This window comes from Scyliorhinus torazame, chromosome 7 (assembly GCF_047496885.1).
Source record: "Scyliorhinus torazame isolate Kashiwa2021f chromosome 7, sScyTor2.1, whole genome shotgun sequence".
Taxonomy (NCBI): Eukaryota; Metazoa; Chordata; class Chondrichthyes; order Carcharhiniformes; family Scyliorhinidae; genus Scyliorhinus; species Scyliorhinus torazame.
In genome coordinates, this window is record NC_092713.1 from 213,727,815 (window position 1) to 213,746,053 (window position 18,239).

Consider the following 18,239-nt stretch of genomic DNA (forward strand, 5'->3'; position numbering starts at 1 on the left):
GCCGTGCCGATTCGGCCGCCTGGATTTGGGAGTACCGGCTGGTCGCATTTTCGTGGACGACGCAGGTCTCGATGGCAGTCACTAGGGTGAGGCACTTTATTTTGAGGAGCTGCTGGCATAGGGTGTCCGAGGTGACCCCAAAAACTATCTGATCCTGAATCATGGAGTCGGAGGTGGTCTCATAGCCGCAGGACTGCGCGAGGATATGGTGGTGTGAAAAGTAAGATTGGAAAGGCTCATCCTTACCCTGCAGGCGCTGCTGGAAGAGGTACCTCTCAAAGCTCTCATTAACTTCCACGCTGAAGTGTTCCTCGAACTTTAGCAGCACCGTCTTGTATTTCGTCTTGTCCTTGCCTTCCGCGAATGCCAGGGAGTTGTAGATGAGGATGGTGTGTTGCCCCGCCATGGAAAGGAGGAGGGAAATCTTCCTGGTGTCCAATGCATTCTCCCTGTCTGTGGCTTCTAGGAAGAACTGGAAGCGCTGTTTAAACAGCTTCCAGTTGACGCCAAGATTTCGAGCGATTCGGAGCCGCTGCGGCGGGCTGATGTTTTCCATGGAGCAGGATGGCGGATTTCTGAAGAGGTGCAGGCAGGTCTCACAGTCGCTGGCTAGTTTCCAGACCTGGTAACATGTCGTGTTGGGTGTTCCGATACACAATGAACCAACACGGTTGTAGATGGTACAACTCTGTTTTATTGTCTTGTATAGTAATAACTAATAACTGCTGGCTGAGGTTCGTGCTTCACCAGCCAACCTGTGGACCCAGCCTGTGAGCTCTGTGCTCTGAGCTATCTCCTGGTAGAATGAGCGGGAACTGTGGTGTTCCCTGTTTTATAGTGCGTCTGCTCTCACTGGTGATTGGCTGCGATGTTGTGTGTGTGTTGGTTGGTCCAACTACCTGTCCATCAGTGTGTGTGTGATTGCACCATGATATGTTAATATGGATATCATGACAGTAACAAAGAACCATAATCTAGAAAACTGCCCATCAAAGTACAGCAGGTCTCCTCTGCAGTGCTCCGGACAGTGGAATCTTTACTTCAGCCTGCCGTTGGTCAGCTCTATCACATTTCTCCTGGCGGTATTTTGCTCAGTTAATGCATGTGTTGTTGGCCACTGGAGTCATGAGGCATGCTGTGAATAGATGGCCCTTCTCACCCATAGACACCCTTTGGTTTGTTGCAGTGGCTAAAATCTCACACAGTGCACTGCCTCAGAATGCTGCCAGGACACTGGACAATGACCTGCAAGGTATGCTCCCTGTGGTCACACATGAGCTGCACATTCAGCTCCAGGTGGTAAAGTTGACAAGTAACACGCAACAGCAATGTGCATGCAGTCAGTGACTCCATATTCCATGGGAAAGCCTGCATACCTTACAAACCCTTATGGCCTCTCCTTTCATTTAAGTGGGAAAAACTATTTATTTGCAGAAGCCTTGAATGCAGCAAAAGAATACTTCAGCACCTGTCACACCAGACTACCTCTCGTCTTTTGAAACCTGAGGCAACTGTAGAAAATGCCAAAAGTATGTAGAATTGTAGCATTGGCCAGAATAAATAAACCAGCCACTAACCTGTAAGTAGTCTATGATGAAGATTCCTGCTTTGGACACCATGAAGTAAACTTTGTGGTCTTGAATATAATAACAGAACATTTTTATTCACAACTCATAACTATATACAGTAAAGGGTATAGGTTGGAGCTGACTCCATCCGAGGCCTTTACATGTCTTTGTCCATCTCTAAAGTGACTCCGGTTCTGGGTCATGTGCCTTAATATATTACTGTGTGGGTGGTACTTTACTCAGTTCTGTATTAATCCTGTGTGTATCAGACCCTACCACCATAGATAATCCTTCTAAATAATGCACATAGGAGTGGGGATGGGGGTCTGTCATAGTGCTTAACATGTGTTTAGCTGTATGAAGTTAAGACAAGCTATCAGCTGGAGTGCGTGCCCTAAAATGGTGTCAAACCAATGATCATCATCATCTGTTTATTCTGCATAGTTTTAAGTAAACTATATGCATGAATATATCCTTTATCTTTAATCTTTTCTAAGATTCCATTCAGCACACTTCGCCTCAGGAGTGTGTGCCCACACTGAGGATACAATTTTGCAACCCCAAGAACACTCTTAGCATCCAAAAAACTGGTGCCCTGAGGTAAATTTATCATCCAAGGAGTTTCAACCAATTAATTTTATACGATTGGTTGCAAACTTACCCGAAGTGCAGATAGAATTGAAATAGGTCTCCATCAAAACTCTGAGAATAGGTTACAATCTCCTATGCTCACCCTTCCTTTTACATGATAGATAGCTTGCATTATATGTGGAGTCATAAGGCTGCAACTCAGACATGTTGAGGTTCTGGGAGTGAAAACTGTGTGAAAAGTTTCTAAATACACCATGCAGCTGGAATCAGGATGAGTGAGAGCACCGAAGGAACATATTCCGAACAAGAGCATCATGCAACAAGAAGTATTTTTCAATTTAGATTGTCAGCTATCTTTTATACAGAGTGGTGCCTGAAATGTATTTTACATGTATTAATAATAATATAATGATCCTTATTAGTGCCACAAGTAGGCATACATTAACACTGCAAAGAAGTTACTGTGAAAATCCCCTAGTCGCCACCCTCCGGCACCTATTCCGGTACACTGAGCGAGAATTCAGAATGTCCCATTCACCTAACAGCACGTCCTTCAGGACTAGTCAAGGGATTGATTGAAATTATAAACCAGAACTGTGAAATTCAGAAATAAAAACAGAAACACTGAAAACACTCAACAGGTCTGGCTGAATCTGTGGAGAAGGAAACAGTTAACGTTTTGAGTCCATATGACTCTTCTTCTTAATTAAAAATCAGGGGTGTCATTCTCCGACCCCCCCCCAGCGGGTCGGAGAATGGTCGTTGGCCACCGTGAATTCCGCCCCCGCCGCCCGCCGAAGTCTCCGAAGGGAGAGAAGTCGGCGGGGCGTCAATGGCGCGGCAGACCTCGGAGAATGGCACGGGTGGGCACAAGGCAATCTATTTTGGGCCTGCCGATATTCTCCCGTCCGGATGGGCCGAAGTCCCGTCGACGTGATGACGGGTCACGTCGGCGTAAATCAAACCTCCTTTTCATCGGCGTCAACCTGTGCTCAAGGTTTACGCCGACCAGCGTGGAGGTGGGTGATGGCCTGGGGGGTTGGCCGCTGGGCAGGCGATGGCGTGGCCGCAGTCTGAATGTGTGGGGGAGAGGTGTGTCTAGGGCTTTGTGTGTGTGTGTGCAGCGGGGGTGGGGGGGGGGGGGGTGGGGTGGTGTTAGAGTGGGCTGGGCTCCGGGGGTGTGCCGGGAGGGGGGTTGAGTGCCGGGGATGGGAGGATGAGTGCCGGGGAGGGGGGATGGGGGGGTCCGTGCCGGGTGGGAGGATGGGGTCCGTGCCGGGGAGGGGGATGGGGGGATCTGTGCCGGGGAGGGGGATGGGGGGGGGTCCGTGCCGGGGAGGCGAATGGGGGGTTCCGTGCCGGGGAGGGGGATGGGGGGTCCGTGCCGGGGAGGGGGATGGGGGGCTCCGTGCCGGGGAGGGGGATGGGGTGGTCCATGCCGGGGAGGGGGATGCCAGGGCAAGTGAGTTGGTCCACCTGGCCAGGTGCCAGCCTCCAACAGTTGGACACATGCGGTCCATGCCACCTGGCTGGGGGGAGGAGGGGGTATGGGCAATCATGACATGTCGTCGTTCCCCCCCCCCCCCCCCCCCCCCCCCCCCCCCCCAAACCAGGCCGTCATGTTTTCCGATCAGCCAGCGATGTTGGCCGCCGTGGCGGCAGCCGCTAATGTCTATGTTGCCCTGGATGAGGAGGAGGAGGAGGAGCGTGCCAGAGAGGCGGCGCAGGCTGCCGCAGAGGGGCAGGCGGCAGCCGACCAGGCTGGAGGGACACCTGACCGACAGGACGAGGAGGGGGAGGAGGACGTCGCGGCCCCACGGCAACGGAGGCACCCGAGGGCGCCCCGTGTACACCGGCCCCGGCAGTCATACCAGGACCTCACGGACCGGGAATGCAGGAGGAGACTACGGATGAGGCGGTGAAACAGTGGCACACATCTGCCACCTGCTGGCACACCTGTCACCGCGTGGCACTGGAGGGGGATACCCTCGCCCCGTGACCGCCAACGTTACGGTGGCCCTGAACTTTTATGCAACGGGGTCATTCCAGGCACCGAATGGGGACCTGTCCGGCATATCGCAGACATCGATGCACCGGTGCATCCGGGCAGTGACAGACGCCCTATATGCCATGGCGCACCGCTACATCCGCTACCCTGTGGATCGGGCCAGCAAAGATGCCCAGGCCGTGGGCTTCTCTGCCGTGGCCGGGTTCCCCATGGTCCAGGGCGCGATCGATGGGATGCACGTCGCCGTGCGGCCACCTGCAGAAAACAGGGCCGTTTTCACCAATAGGAAGGGGACCTATTCGATGAACATACAGGTGGTCTGCGACCACCGCATGATGATCCTGCACGTCTGCGCCCGTTACCCGGGCAGTGTACACGACTCATACGTGTTGTCGCGGTCATCCATCACCGGCATGAACGAGGGACGCCATCCCCGGCTGAGGGGCTGGTTGCTGGGCGACAGGGGCTACCCATTGCGATCGTGGTTGATGACGCCTGTACGGAGGCCACGCAATGAGGCGGAGAACCACTACAATGATGCCCATGTAGCGACAAGGGGAGTGATAGACAGGTGCTTTGGCGTGCTGAAGATGCGTTTCAGGTGCCTGGACCGCTCTGGGGGCACCCTCCAGTATCGGTCAGATAGGGTCGGCCGCATCATTGTGGTGTGCTGCGCCCTGCACAATATAGCCCAGCAGAGGGGCGATGTGCCGCAGGCAGAGGAGGGCGGAGTGGAGGAGCAACAGGAAGAGGCGCAGTCCTCCCCAGATGAGGGGGATGGGGGCAATGGTCAGGGCAGACGGGCTAGACACAGGCGGGTGGCTGTCCACCGTTACCGGCTGGGCCAGCGGGCACGGGACAGACTGATAGCCGCCCGGTTCACAGACTAGATGGGCGTGGGAATCGGGTAGTATGGCCACAGACCGCACACCATGGCAACAGCCGACCACCCACACCCCCCACCCATCCACCCACCCAGCACCCTCACCCCCCTCCCCAACCCCACCCACCCCACCCGCATGCACACCACCCCCCCCCATTGCCGATCCACCTGCGGCACAACGGGCCGGGCTCACACAGTTGCGGGTGGACGCGTGTCTATTGCAGGCCATGGAGGATGATGACAACCCGCCCTGCGGTGAGCTCCTGGCTCCACATCGTTGGACTATGTCTGACCCATGTCCACAGTACCACCATCCACCCGGACCATCCCTGCATGCGGCAGCGCATGGTCCCGTCCTCTGCCCGGGGGGATGTTGATGGCGGCCCAGGGGGAAGGGGGCAGACTCACCTGGGGCTGAGGTAAGACCACCCCTCACACACACACACTTGCGCTCAACGTACATGACACCCCCGCACGCTTTGGACAGAGCACAAAGGCAGCTTCTGTAGGTGTAACATTGACTTTAATAACCAAAGGAGTTCATGCACGTGCCCTAGCCCCTAAAACTCATCTGTGCCCTGCACCCGTGCCAACTTACTCAGTGTCTAATTGTTTGGCCTTACGGGCCCTTTGACTACGTCTACGTGGTTCCCCAGACGGCACAGCAGAACTGGAGGTGGACTCCTGTGATTCCTGCCCTCTGACACGGGATCCCTTTGGCGGCCGTTTCCTGGGGTGTCCTGGCCTAGATGGGCCAGGCTGCGGCCCGGGCGACTGGGATGGCGAGCTGCCAGCCTGTCCTGCCCGTTGCCCACCCGATGCACCTGGGACGGAAGGGGGGGGAGTCCGAGGTGTCGCGGTGTTCCGGGACCTCCCCTACAGGGACGGACCACACCACCTCCTCCTCCCTCGGGGTGCCCGATGGCCCCCAGGCCTCTACATGGGTGGGGGATGCGAACGGACTGGCCATCCGACGCCCCCCCGACATCTGGCGCTGCCAGTCCTGGAGGCCCGTGCTGGTATCGACAGGGGTCTGCAGGTTTGCAGCCATGGAGCTCAGGGGATTGGCAAACCCTGTCTGTGACTGTGCGACACCGGCTCGTACATAGCCAATGGCGCCGATGCCCTCAGCGATGGCCTGCAGAGACTAGGTCATGGCCTGCTAAGACTGGGTCATGGCCTGCAGAGACTGGGCTATGGACTGCTGAGACTGGGCCATGGCGTTGAGCGCCTCTGCCATCTGGTGCTGGCACTGACTCATGGCCTCCTGTGAGAGGGCAGCCATGTCCTGGGCCACAGACGCCACCTGCACGGAAAGCCCCAGGCCTCGCAAACCGTTCCCCATGTCTGACACCGTCGCACCCATTGCCTCCACCACGGACGCCACCCGTGCGGTGTCGGCCTGGGTGGCACGTATGACCGGCACCACTCCCAGCTCCTGGACGCGGGTGGACTCCTCCACCTGCGACTGCAGCCGCCGCAAGTCGGCCGTCACCCTCTTCGCTCGTCTCCGGTTCGGTAGTTGCATCGGATCTATGGGTGGGTGTGGTAACTCCAGGAACCCAGGATCCATCTGGGCGGCAGATGTTCGCTTGGGCTGGGCTGCCCTCTGACCGCCCGGCCCCTCTGCTGCTCCTACCGCCACCTGCTGTACCGGGACGGCTGTGTTGTGTGCACCAGTGAGTGTACCAGACGCCTCATCACTAAAGTGCCCAACCGAGGTGAGTGTTTCTGCGATGGTGGAGGGTGTGGTGACAGCAGTGGCGTTGTGTCGTGCTCTTCGTCCCACTCTGAGTCCATGGCACTTTGGGGTGGGGGTTCGTCTCCACTCATCCACTCTGTGTCACTGTCCGGTATTTTGTTTTCCTGGGTAGTGCTGTCCCGGGTAGGGGTGTCCTGGGTAGTGGTGTCCTGGGTAGTGGTGTCCTGGGGAGTGGTGTCCTGGCTCGGCTGTGACGGGGGCCTGTGGCTGCCCCTCTCGTCGCTGGGTGGCACACGCCTGCGTCGTCGCACCCGCACAAGACGGCGGCGTCGTCTCCCTGTTGCTCTGGGTCTCTCCGTCTCCAGTGGTCTCCAAGGGACATCCTGCGGGCGTCGCATGCCGGAGGGTCCGGGTCTCTCCGTCTCCCGTGGCCACCGAGGGGCATCCTGCGGGCGCCGCATGCCGGAGGGTTCGGGTCTCTCCGTCTCCCGTGGCCTCCGAGGGGCATCCTGCGGGCGTCGCATGCCGGAGGATCCGGGTCTCTCCGTCTCCCGTGGTCTCCGAGGGGCATCATGCGGGCGGTCTGCATCTGCGGGGATGGGTGCCTCGACGTTTGCTCCTGTGATACACAATGAATCATGCATGGTTAGACACGCAGGCAGTGATCAGGTGATATGGGGGAGGGGGGATATGGGGACAGGCTGTCGGTGGCTCACTTGCTAGTACGCCCCCGACCTCTGCATCAGCAACCTCCCGGTCCTCAGGTCCGCCAGCCAGTTCCAGGGCCCTTTCTTCGTGTTCGGTCAGTGGCCTCTCACAGCGGGGCCTCCTCCAGTCCTCACATGTTCCCTGGTGTTGTGTGCGTGTTTCTCCTGTTGGGGGGGCGGGGGGGGGGGGGGGGGTGGCAGGTGTAAAAGGCAACAGTGTTAGACAGGTATATGAATGCACGCCATCGGTTGCGCGTGTATTGCAGAGGTTCGGGCTGGATTCACTTGGGGAAATGGGGGAAGGCGGATATGGGGGAGGGGGGATTATGGGGGAGGGAGATATGGGGGAGGGGGGATATGGGGGAGGGGGGATATGGGGGATATGGATATCGGGCGGGGGGGGGGGGGGAGGCACACCCTGGCTGCTCTGACGAGGTTGTTCACCTTCTTGTGGCACTGGGTGCCTGTCCGTGGTGTCAGGGCCACAGCGGTGACGGCCTCTGCCACCTCCCTCCACAGACGCCGGCTGTGGCGTGGGGCAACTCTGCAGCCGTGTCCGGGATACTGGGCCTCCCTCCTCTGCTCCACTGCGTCCAGGAGCGCCTCCACATGCCGTGACTGGAACCTCGGGGCTGAGCGGCGGGCGGCCATCCGGTCGGGTGTTCCGGTCGGGTGTTCCGGTCGGGTGGGGGGGAGCAGCGCGTCCTGATGAGCCGTCACACCGCACGGCGTGAAGCACGTGAGCAAGCGCGGATCCCGTCACGTCGATGCTAGCCCATTCCGGGCCGGAGACTTTGAGACGTTTTGGGCGGCGTGATGAAAGTCGGATTTGCGCCGTTTATGGCGCCGATCGGCGGACTTTGCCCCGATAATGGAGAATTTCGCCTCAGATATATTCTACTTTTGAACACCCTCCAGAGTCATTCTTTCAGAATGAGACCAATCTCTAGTTCATGGTTCATGCTAATATTTTAGAGCTCATGTTTAGTTCTGGGAAGGTTAAAGTTAACTGTGGAGAATGGGATAAATGCAACTAAAGCAGGTTGTGGTCTATTACACTTAAAAGGTTGAGGACATGGTGACTTGAGTGGTTAATGTCTAGAAAGGAATGAGCCATAAAATAGCTGGTGGGCTGAATCAGCTGGAGAGCTGGAGACTGGGGCGGGAATTTTCTGGTCCTTCCCGCCAGTGAGGTCTTCCAGTCCCGCCAATGGCAAACCACTGCGGTCGGTTCCTTGGTGTTGGAGTGTGCATGCCATGGAAAAAGCCATTGGCATCGGTGGGACCAGAAGATCCTGCCATTGGCTAATGGCGGGACACCTTTACCATGACAAAACACGCTGCGGGGTGGGAATGGCACATCTTGCCCATAATATCTACATTTCCTGTAAATTAGTGCAGTCCAGAGAGATGATTTGTTTTTGGTGTTTGAGCTGAATTTATGAAAAAGCTTTCAGTAAACCTTTAAAGTGTATGTTATCATGGAAGCAATTGGAGCATAAGAAGGTTCTCTAATTTCAAAAGGGGAAGAGGTTACCAAAGGTGCTGCTGCTAGCAGGTTCCAGGCAGTTAGGGCTCAGGAGAAGTCTTGTGGAGCTGAGAAGATGGCAGAAGGTTGCTGGAGAGAGTTAGGGTTCAGGGTAAATCCAGGGAACTATTTAAACCTAGCACAGCCAGGGGTTTGGAGAAACTCAGAGTTGGTGCCAACTTAGTGGAGCTAGCAGCCTACGAAAGCATTGGAATCATGCCGGCAATTAGAGGCAGGAGTGCAGCTTTGTGAATCCAGTGGAACGCAGTCTCAGGAGGAGAGATTGAACCATTAGCGGGAGCTGTTATTGAGACAGTCCGAGTCGGATCATCTTTTGAAGGAATTCAGAGGTTAGATCTTCAAAAGTGAAGAGTTGCAATTCCTTCTGAGGGAGTCAGAGGGCGGGATTTTCTGTTGTGAGTCTGCCTCACTACCGCTGCCAGCAAGGACGGAGTATTTGGCGCTCGGCCAAATCTCCATTCACTGCAGTGGGAACAGAGAATCCCACCGGTGTGAAGGAACAGAGAATCAAAGTCAGATTTTTACTGGGATTTTTGTGACTCAATGGTCATTGGTGTCTGTGCGGGTTGCAGGGAAATCTGCGGGCTTTGTACTGGTTGCACATGCCACTTAACATGAAATGTGTTGGGCGGGATTCTCCGTTGTCTGACGCTGAAATCAGGAAACGCGATTGAGGAGAGAATAGGTTCCTACCCCAAAATCGCGAGGGAGCCGATTTGATGCCAAATCACAATTCTCTGTCACCTCGACAGCAGCGTCAATGTGTTCCAGAACGCCGTACACTAAACGCCATTTGCATATCATTAGCGGGCCTAACCCGGTATTCCCCGGGGCCTCCGTGATTCTTCACCTCTGATGGGCCAAGTTCCCAACGGCGCGTTTCACTTGTGCTTTTAAAACTGTCATTGTGGCTGCTGAGGGAGAGAGAGGGGGGTACGGAAAGTGTTCAACATCGCCATAGTGCCACTTGCTGGGGGGCTTCTGCCAGGGCCGGGGGGGAATAGCGGGATGTGGCGAGGAAGTGGGCTGTGTGGTCGGGTTGAACGGGTTTGGAACACCATTGCCGCAGCCGGCAAGGCAGCCATGCAGTTACGCATGCCACTGTGAACTTAGTGCCACGGGTCGTATACGTGTCGCTCCAGGCCATCCCCCTAGGTGCCCTCTCACCCCAGGCAACCCATCGTATGGACACGATCTAGCACAACCGGTGCCATCATGTTGGTTGGGATGAATGTGTGTGGGGATTGTAATGTGTATATGCGGCTGCAGCTTGTCAGCCTCCCGAACGTCAATCACGGACCCGGCGAATCCCGCACCATTTTTCATTGGAATCCATCATGTTCCACATGTCGCCGGTGCTAGCCCCTCCACAGTCGTTGAATCGGTTCAGGTTCAGCGCCAGCTTTGCTCTTGTGAAAGTCCACGAATCCTGCCCTGGCATCAACATTTACGGCTGAATTCTCCACCGTCGGGATTCTCCATTTTGCTGGCAACCCGGGGGTTTCCCGACGGCGAGGGGCTGCCCCACAATGGGAAACCCCATTGAGCAGCCGGCGAAATGGAGAATCCCGACGGTGTGCCACACCTTGTACGGGATTCTCCGGTCGGCAACACTGAAATCACGTTTGACGATCGGCCGGAGACTCCCCGTTTGCGCCCCTGATGAGCCCAGTTCCCGACTGGGTGGAACACTTATGTTTTTTTTTCCGTGGACCCTGCGAGGCGGCTGCGGACTGTGTCCAAGTCCCCGCGTGGCCGGAGCTATGTTACACGGCACGGCCGTGAAGGCCGCCGTCGTGCGCATGCGTAGCCAGGGACCCGACCATATCCACAGGTAAAGCCAGGCACTTTAAGCTGCGCGGCTGCATTACCTTTCCAATTTTTATTCCCGCCAATGTTAAAGAACAGAATTATTCAATCACTATTGGTGAGGTGCTGCATAGAGAAGTGCCATATTAAGTTGTGTTCACGTTTGAAAGGGAATAGCACAGATACTTGGAAAGGGAAAATTTGCAGTAGTTTGGGGAAAGACTGGGAGAGTGAAACTAATTGGATAGCGCATTCAAATAGTTGTTACAGACACAGTGGATTGAATGACTTACTTTATAATTGTGTGACTCCATGAATTTCTTACCTTTTCTTGACAGTGGTGTCCATGTACAGCCCTACAGGCACATGCAAACCGAGAGTGCTTTCCTGAGAAGCCATTTTTCACTGAGCCAAACCTAAGACCTAAAATTTGTCAAAACATCACAGTTGATCGCATCCTTGTCAAGAGTGGATAGTGATAAGGAACAGAACTCTAGCACTCTAGCTCATATTTTTTTTACAGCCAAGCTGAGGGCAATTGGAATGCTTCCAGTGTTGCTTTGGCTTAATTCATTCAGCATTGGCCAGGGATCAGATTAGTGACTTCTCGCTGCATAGTTCAGTTCGGCATCCAGAGAGATGAAATTAGTATTTAACCTTGTAATTTACTCCACAGGCGATCTTTGGGTTTGTTTTATCAGTTAATACAAGAGAATAATGTGGATTCAATATACTGCAGTGTGCTAAAATCCACTTTCTAACAGAAAATGTTCCTATATTTTGTTACAACCCCTGGGCTAGTGTGTGGTCAATTCCAGCCCCACTTGACCTGGAGTGGCAGCACAATTGAAATTAATAATTCTGAGAAAACACTCAAAGTCTTTGGCCCTTGGTTTCCCAATAACTACAGTCACCAGGTTTGTAAAGTTAAACACAATTAATTTTATTAATAATAACTGTAATTAAATATGCAGCAAATACAACAGATTAATTATGATTGTATTCCAACCCCCCCACCCCCCCCTTACCCCACCCTCTACATACACATACAAGACAGACAAACAGCACAGAGAAGAAAAGAGGAGTCTAAAATAATAAGTAAAAAGGATAAAGAGTCTTTGTTTCAGATGGCTATTTTCCAGCACACCTTTCTTTAGTCCAGGCTTTCAGTTCGAGGTTTCTGTTTCCAGTCTGTAATGGTTTTCACCGTAGATTCACGCAGGTCTCTGCAATTTCAGAAATACAGCAGCCGTACAGCTTTTCTGGAGAAAACAAGAGAGAGAGCAGGTCCTTTCTTCTGAGCGTCCTGGAACCAACTGTTCTTTCCTTGGTTCTCTGAAAACCATCCCACTTGGGTAGGATCCAATCACCACCTGTTACCAGGCCGAATCTGGCCTTTTGGCCAATTAATTGGCCACCAGCCAAACAATCGAACCAAGTCCCTCAGATCTCTCGAGTGCCAAAAGGTCTAAATCCTGCAGTCCGAAGGCTACCACAGTGTATTATGTTGTTACTTTTGTGTACCCCACTTCCTCTGCTCGACTTAATCATCCTTGGACCAAAATGATAACAGCAAAAATAAAAGAAATGGGAAATAATGGAGTCAACAGGAAGGGTCCTTACAATTTGAAGTAACCAAGTATATTTCAGCACAGTAAATAAACCATGGTAGAAATACTATCATCTTTCTATTCAGGTGAACCATGGCTCTTGCGTATAACAGATTTACAGAATTACAGCTGAGGGACGAGGTGAAGAATTCCTTCACGGATCCAAGGAGTTAATAATTTCATCCAAAAATTCTGTTTATATTGGCAGAAAAGCCTTACACAATGCATGAACAAATTGTTTTTTTTTTAATAGAACGATTGGGACCCATTTTGTCTTCTCATGCAGGCCATGCCAACATTTGCTGTGAATACCACATTTGGTGTCTACTTTAGCAAACATACCAAGATAGCTTAGAAACGATCCAACTGATGATCCGTTAGAGAAATAGTCTGTGAAAATCACACATGTGACAGCAGCAGAGTCTGTCAACTGAAAGTTAATAATTCTAAAAGGGGCAGCTCTGGGCATTAGCTAAGATTTTACCACAGAATGCAATACATAAGAATTACAATCTCATGCAATTATGCTGCAGGAGTTGGCTATGTTAATGCCGCATTCAGGAGCATCAGTGTTCCAGAACAAAATGATAGTTTAACTTTGTTATTTTGCTCTGATAGAATCATTGGATGTGACAGCTCAGAAACAGACCTTTGACCCGTCAAGTCAATGATTGTCTTTTATTCCATGTGGATGGACCACAGACCTATTCTAATCCCAATGTCCTTGTTCCATCAGTTTTAATATCATCAAAATAATACAGCAGAGTTGTTGATGTAGATTGCATTGTTTGAGATAAAACCTTGAGAAATGTATTTGGGACATCCTGAGGACATTAATAGCATGTGAACGCAAGTTCCTTCTTCATGTGAATGCTAAATCATAAGCGTTGATTTTAACTCTCCGTGCCTGATGGAAGAAAGAAAAGCACTTTTTCACAACCATGAAATGTCCCAAAGTCTTTACAGCCAAGGAAGTACTTGCATTCTTTTTTTTAAAGTGAAGCTACTGTTGTATGCAGGAAACAGCAGTGTGATAATGAGCAGTGTTTTCCGTCCTGGGACGCTGGAATGCGCTCCCCAATGGAATGGAGAGTCGAGCGTCAGAGGAGAATTGCTGCACTGCTCCCAACCCCCGCTGATGGCGTGAACGAGGTCCACGATGCACGCCGGCAGGCGAATGTAAATAAATGCAAATGGGTATTAATGACCCCTTAATCCCCAGGGAAACCTGGCATAGACAGAGGCAGACCCTGGAGGGGACCAAGAGGGTAAGTGAATTTGATGGTTTTGGGCAGGGATGAGTAGGAGTGCTGAGCTTTTCCCCAGCATGAAACCTTGGGCCTCACTCGCAGCTGGCTTTACCACATTCCCATGAGCACGATCACATTGACTCCCGCATACCTATATGATTATCAACGACATTTCCTGTGGATCCAAATGGCAGCCTCCAGCTGCATAACTATATCTATAAGGTTCAAGGTGGAAAATATAGGAGGGATGTCAGAGGTAGGTTCTTTACTCAGAAAGTGGTTGGGGCGTGGAACGCACTCCCAGCTATGGTAGTGGAGTCGGACACTTTAGGAACTTTCAAACGGTTATTGGATAGGCATATGGAGTACACTAGAATGAATGGGAGGAGGTTGATTTGATCTTAGTTTCAGACTAGTTCGGCACAACATCGTGGGCCGAAGGGCCGGTACTATGCTGTACAGTTCTATGTTCTATGTTCTATGTTCCAGATGGGCAACACAATGAGATCTTGAGAAATAAAATAACCCATGGGTAAGTTGGGGCAATGACGGCTTCTCGGCCCAATTATTCCTCTTGATTAAAGTTAAGATCAAGCCTGTAAAATATGTCAGCATAAAGAGGCAATTTGGCCAGTTATGCATGTTGAACTGTCTACTTACACTCATCCCTTGCCCTTTTTTTCCAGTCTTAAATAAATCTCATTCAGACCTTTATTCATTTTCCTCATAAAACCAATAAATTCTCCATCTTCAACCAGAAATGCTGAGTCAATGATTCATCTTGGTCTCCTCCTGACCTCTCGACCACCACAGAAGCCAGTCTCCACTTAATATCAAGAAAAAGCTGGCTGCATTGGATATAACAAAGGCTACAATCCCAAACAAAATCCTACTTATAGAACTGAAACCTGTGCTCCAGAGCTAGCTGTGCCCTGAGCAAAGTTGCTCCAGTGCAGATAAAGAAACTGACAGCTATCTGACAATATGGAGAATTTCTCAAGTATGTCCAGTTGGCAAAAAGCAGAAAAAATCCAACCCATCAAGGTACAGTCCCATAAGTCCACTCTCAATCAGTAGCAAAGTAATGGAATGGATTATCAACCATGATATCAAGCAGCAGTAAGCTGATTACTGCAAGTTTTGTTTCTCCAGGATCATCTGACTCCTGACCTCATAAAAGCCTTGATCCAAGTGGGGACAAAAGACCCCAAATGCAACAGGTGAGGTGACATCACGGCAGTATTTGATCAAACGTAACCTCAAGTAGCACCTCGCAAAATTGAAGTCAATGGACATTAAGGGGAGAACTTTCGCATTGGTTGGAGTCATACCTAACACAACGGAAGATGGCCGTGGTTGTTGGAAGCCAATCATCACAGCCCCAGGACATATTTGCAGGAGTTCCAAAAGGCAGTCTCTTCTGGCAGTCAAACTGTCTTCAGCTGTTTCATCAATAACATTTCTTACAACACAAAGTCAGAAGTGGAGATGTTCAATGACGATTGTACATTGTTCAGCTCCCTCAGTTAATGAACCAGGTCACGCTGGCATGTAGCATAATCAGAAAAAAACATTCAGGATGCGGCTGATAAATGGCATACAACATTGGTGCCACAAAAGTGCTAGACAGTTACTAATTCTAACTAGAGTATCTTTAACATTTCTCCTTGTTGCTCAACAGCATTTATTATCATTAAATCCTTCACCAACATTCTGGCAATTACCATTGACCACAAACTTAACTGAATGAGCCACATAAACACTGTGGTCACAAGAGCAGGTCGACACACTGGATAGTCTACAGTGAGTGACTCATCAAAGCCTGTCCACCATTTTCAAGGTACAAGCCAATAAGTGTACCTTCAAAAACATTCAATAAGCTGAACACCGTCCAGGACTAAGCAACGTTCTTGATTGACATTTTATCCAGCACATTGACCATTCATTGTCTCCACTATGACTGCAGAGTGTACCATCTACAAGATGTACTGCAGCAATTCATCAAAGCGCTTTTGACAGCACCTTTCAAACCCATGACCTCTATGACCTGGAAGGTCAAGGGCAAAACCACAAATAGACATTACCCCCTGTAAGTTCCCCTGCATTCTATTCAGGCTTGGAAATAATAGGCTGGGATTTTCTTCTGGCATTCTCTGCAGTCGAAAATGGCCACAGTGGCAGAAATTCTCTTGGGACTGCTGAAACGAGAATCTCGTCAGTGAGATCTCGCTATCTGATTTTCCCCATTCCTCGCCGGTGGCAGAGCAAGGTTCCCGCCCAGAAAGTGCAGGAACCTCTAAATTTAAATAGACTTAAAGGTCTTCCCTGCCATATGTCCCTCACATTAAGAATTCCCCCTTCCCGACGTGATGTCACATTGGTGAGGTTTACAACTGCTCTTGCAAAACGTGAAGCAGTCAAGGGGAACCCGCTGAGGGGGGCACTGCCCCCTGACAACTTGGCACTGTCCCCTGGAAGTGCCAAACTGACTGTGCCACTCATTGGGTGGATTCCCCTTATGTGTGTGTGTGTGTGGGGGTGGGGGTGGGGGGGGGGGTCCCTTATCCATGGGGGTGGTGGTGGTGATGGATTATTCCATTGCGGCTTGTTTGGAGGGGGGGGGATTTCTTTTTGCCACATATCAGGGCCCCCTTTTGCTGGCTCTATCAGGTCATCAAAAACCACCGGATATTTTCTGCAGAGTGTCAGAGATTCTGGAGAGAAAAAGCAACTGTGTAGCTGGAGAGCTGCACATCAGTTTCTCGCCTAAGCCAGCAACCAGGGGCTGGTTTAGCACACTGGGCTAAATAGCTGACTTTTAAATCAGACCAAGACAGGCCAGCAGCACGGTTCAATTCCCGTACCAGCCTCCCCAAACAGGCGCCGGAATGTGGCGACTAGGGGCTTTTCACAGTAACTTCATTTGAAGCCTACTTGTGACAATAAGCGATTTTCATTTTCAATCTGTGCATAGATTGCGAAATTCCACCCATAACATCGTTTCTTCATTGTCACTGCGCAAACATTTTTAAACTTAGTGGGCGGGATTCTCCGAGCCGAAATCGCAATCGGCGCGGAGTGGAGAATGGCCATTGACGCCGATATCCGGCGTGACGCCACTCCCGCGATTTTCCGGTCCCTGGCCAATCGTGCGTACGCAGTCTACGCGGCGCGGGTAGGGGGCCATTGACAGAGGCCCCCACGGCGATTCTCCGACGAAAACTGGCCGAGTTCCCGACGGCGTGGTTCTGACCATGTTTGACCAGTGGCAGCTGCCCTGGTGGGGGGGCGGGGGGATCCTTCACTGGGGGGGGGGGGGGGCTCACGGACGGCCAGGCTAGTGATTGGGGGCCACCGACCCGCGGGTGCGTGCGATCTCGGGGGGGCCTATATTTTCGGGGCCGGTCTGCAGTGTGAGCCAGCCGCCGCTGAGCGCATGCGTGGACTCCCGACCAGACATGCAGGGCCCCGTATCGGCAGCCAGAGCTTCAGGAAAGTCCAGAGTGAAACGCCTGCATTTTGATACTGGAGTGGGGACATAGCCCCATTATTGAAGAATCCCACCGCGTATCTGAGCAGCACTCTGGATTTACCTCCACTACACAGACTGCAACGGTTCAAGAAAGATGTTTAACACCATCGAACACTAGGGGCTGTTTAGCACAGAGCTAAATCGCTGGCTTTGAAAGAAGACCAAGGCAGGCCAGCAGCACGGTTCAATTCCTGAACAGGTGCTGGAATGTGGTGACTAGGGGCTTTTCACAGTAACTTCATTTGAAGCCTACTTGTGACAATAAGCCATGTTCATTTCATTTCTTCACGGGGGCAATTAAGGATGGACAATAAATGTTGGCTTTGTCAATGATGTCCACACGTTGTGAATGAATAAAAACATTATCTTGCTGCCATTGTCTCTCATTGGCCATTCTAACATACTGTGAAAGAAAATTTCCAATCCTTTCACTTCAACCCTTTAGTGATGACTTAAATTTAAACCTCTAATTATTGATTCAGTGGAAATACGTTTACTATATTTGTATTAACAAAACCCTCATATTCTTGTTTTTAATCACAGGATTTTTGACCCAGCAATGATGAAGGAATGGTGATATATTTCCAAGTCAGGATGGTGTGTGTCTTGGAGGGAAACATGCAGGTGGTGACATTCCCATTCATCCGCTTGTCTTTCTAGTGTGTAGACTGCAGAGGTTAGCAGGGTGGAAGCTCATTTTTAGGTGTGCTTGGTGCTGACTCCCTGGTTTGATGGCAATGGTCGAGAGAATGGTTACTCCAGGCAAGGAAGTGGAATTCACATCTGCAGATGTTCCACGGTGCCTCAGTGGTGCACAGTTTTGAGCTGCAAGATCTGTTCTCACTAGATCTCAATTGGCACGATGGTAGTGCCACACAACGCAATGGAGGTTGTCCTCAGCATGAAGAAAGGACATTGTTACCACAGAGACTGAGCAGTGTTCACTCTTACCAACACTGGCATGGACTGATTCATCTGCAACAGGGAGATTGTTGAGGATGAACCAAAGTAGGTTTTTTGCTCATGTTAG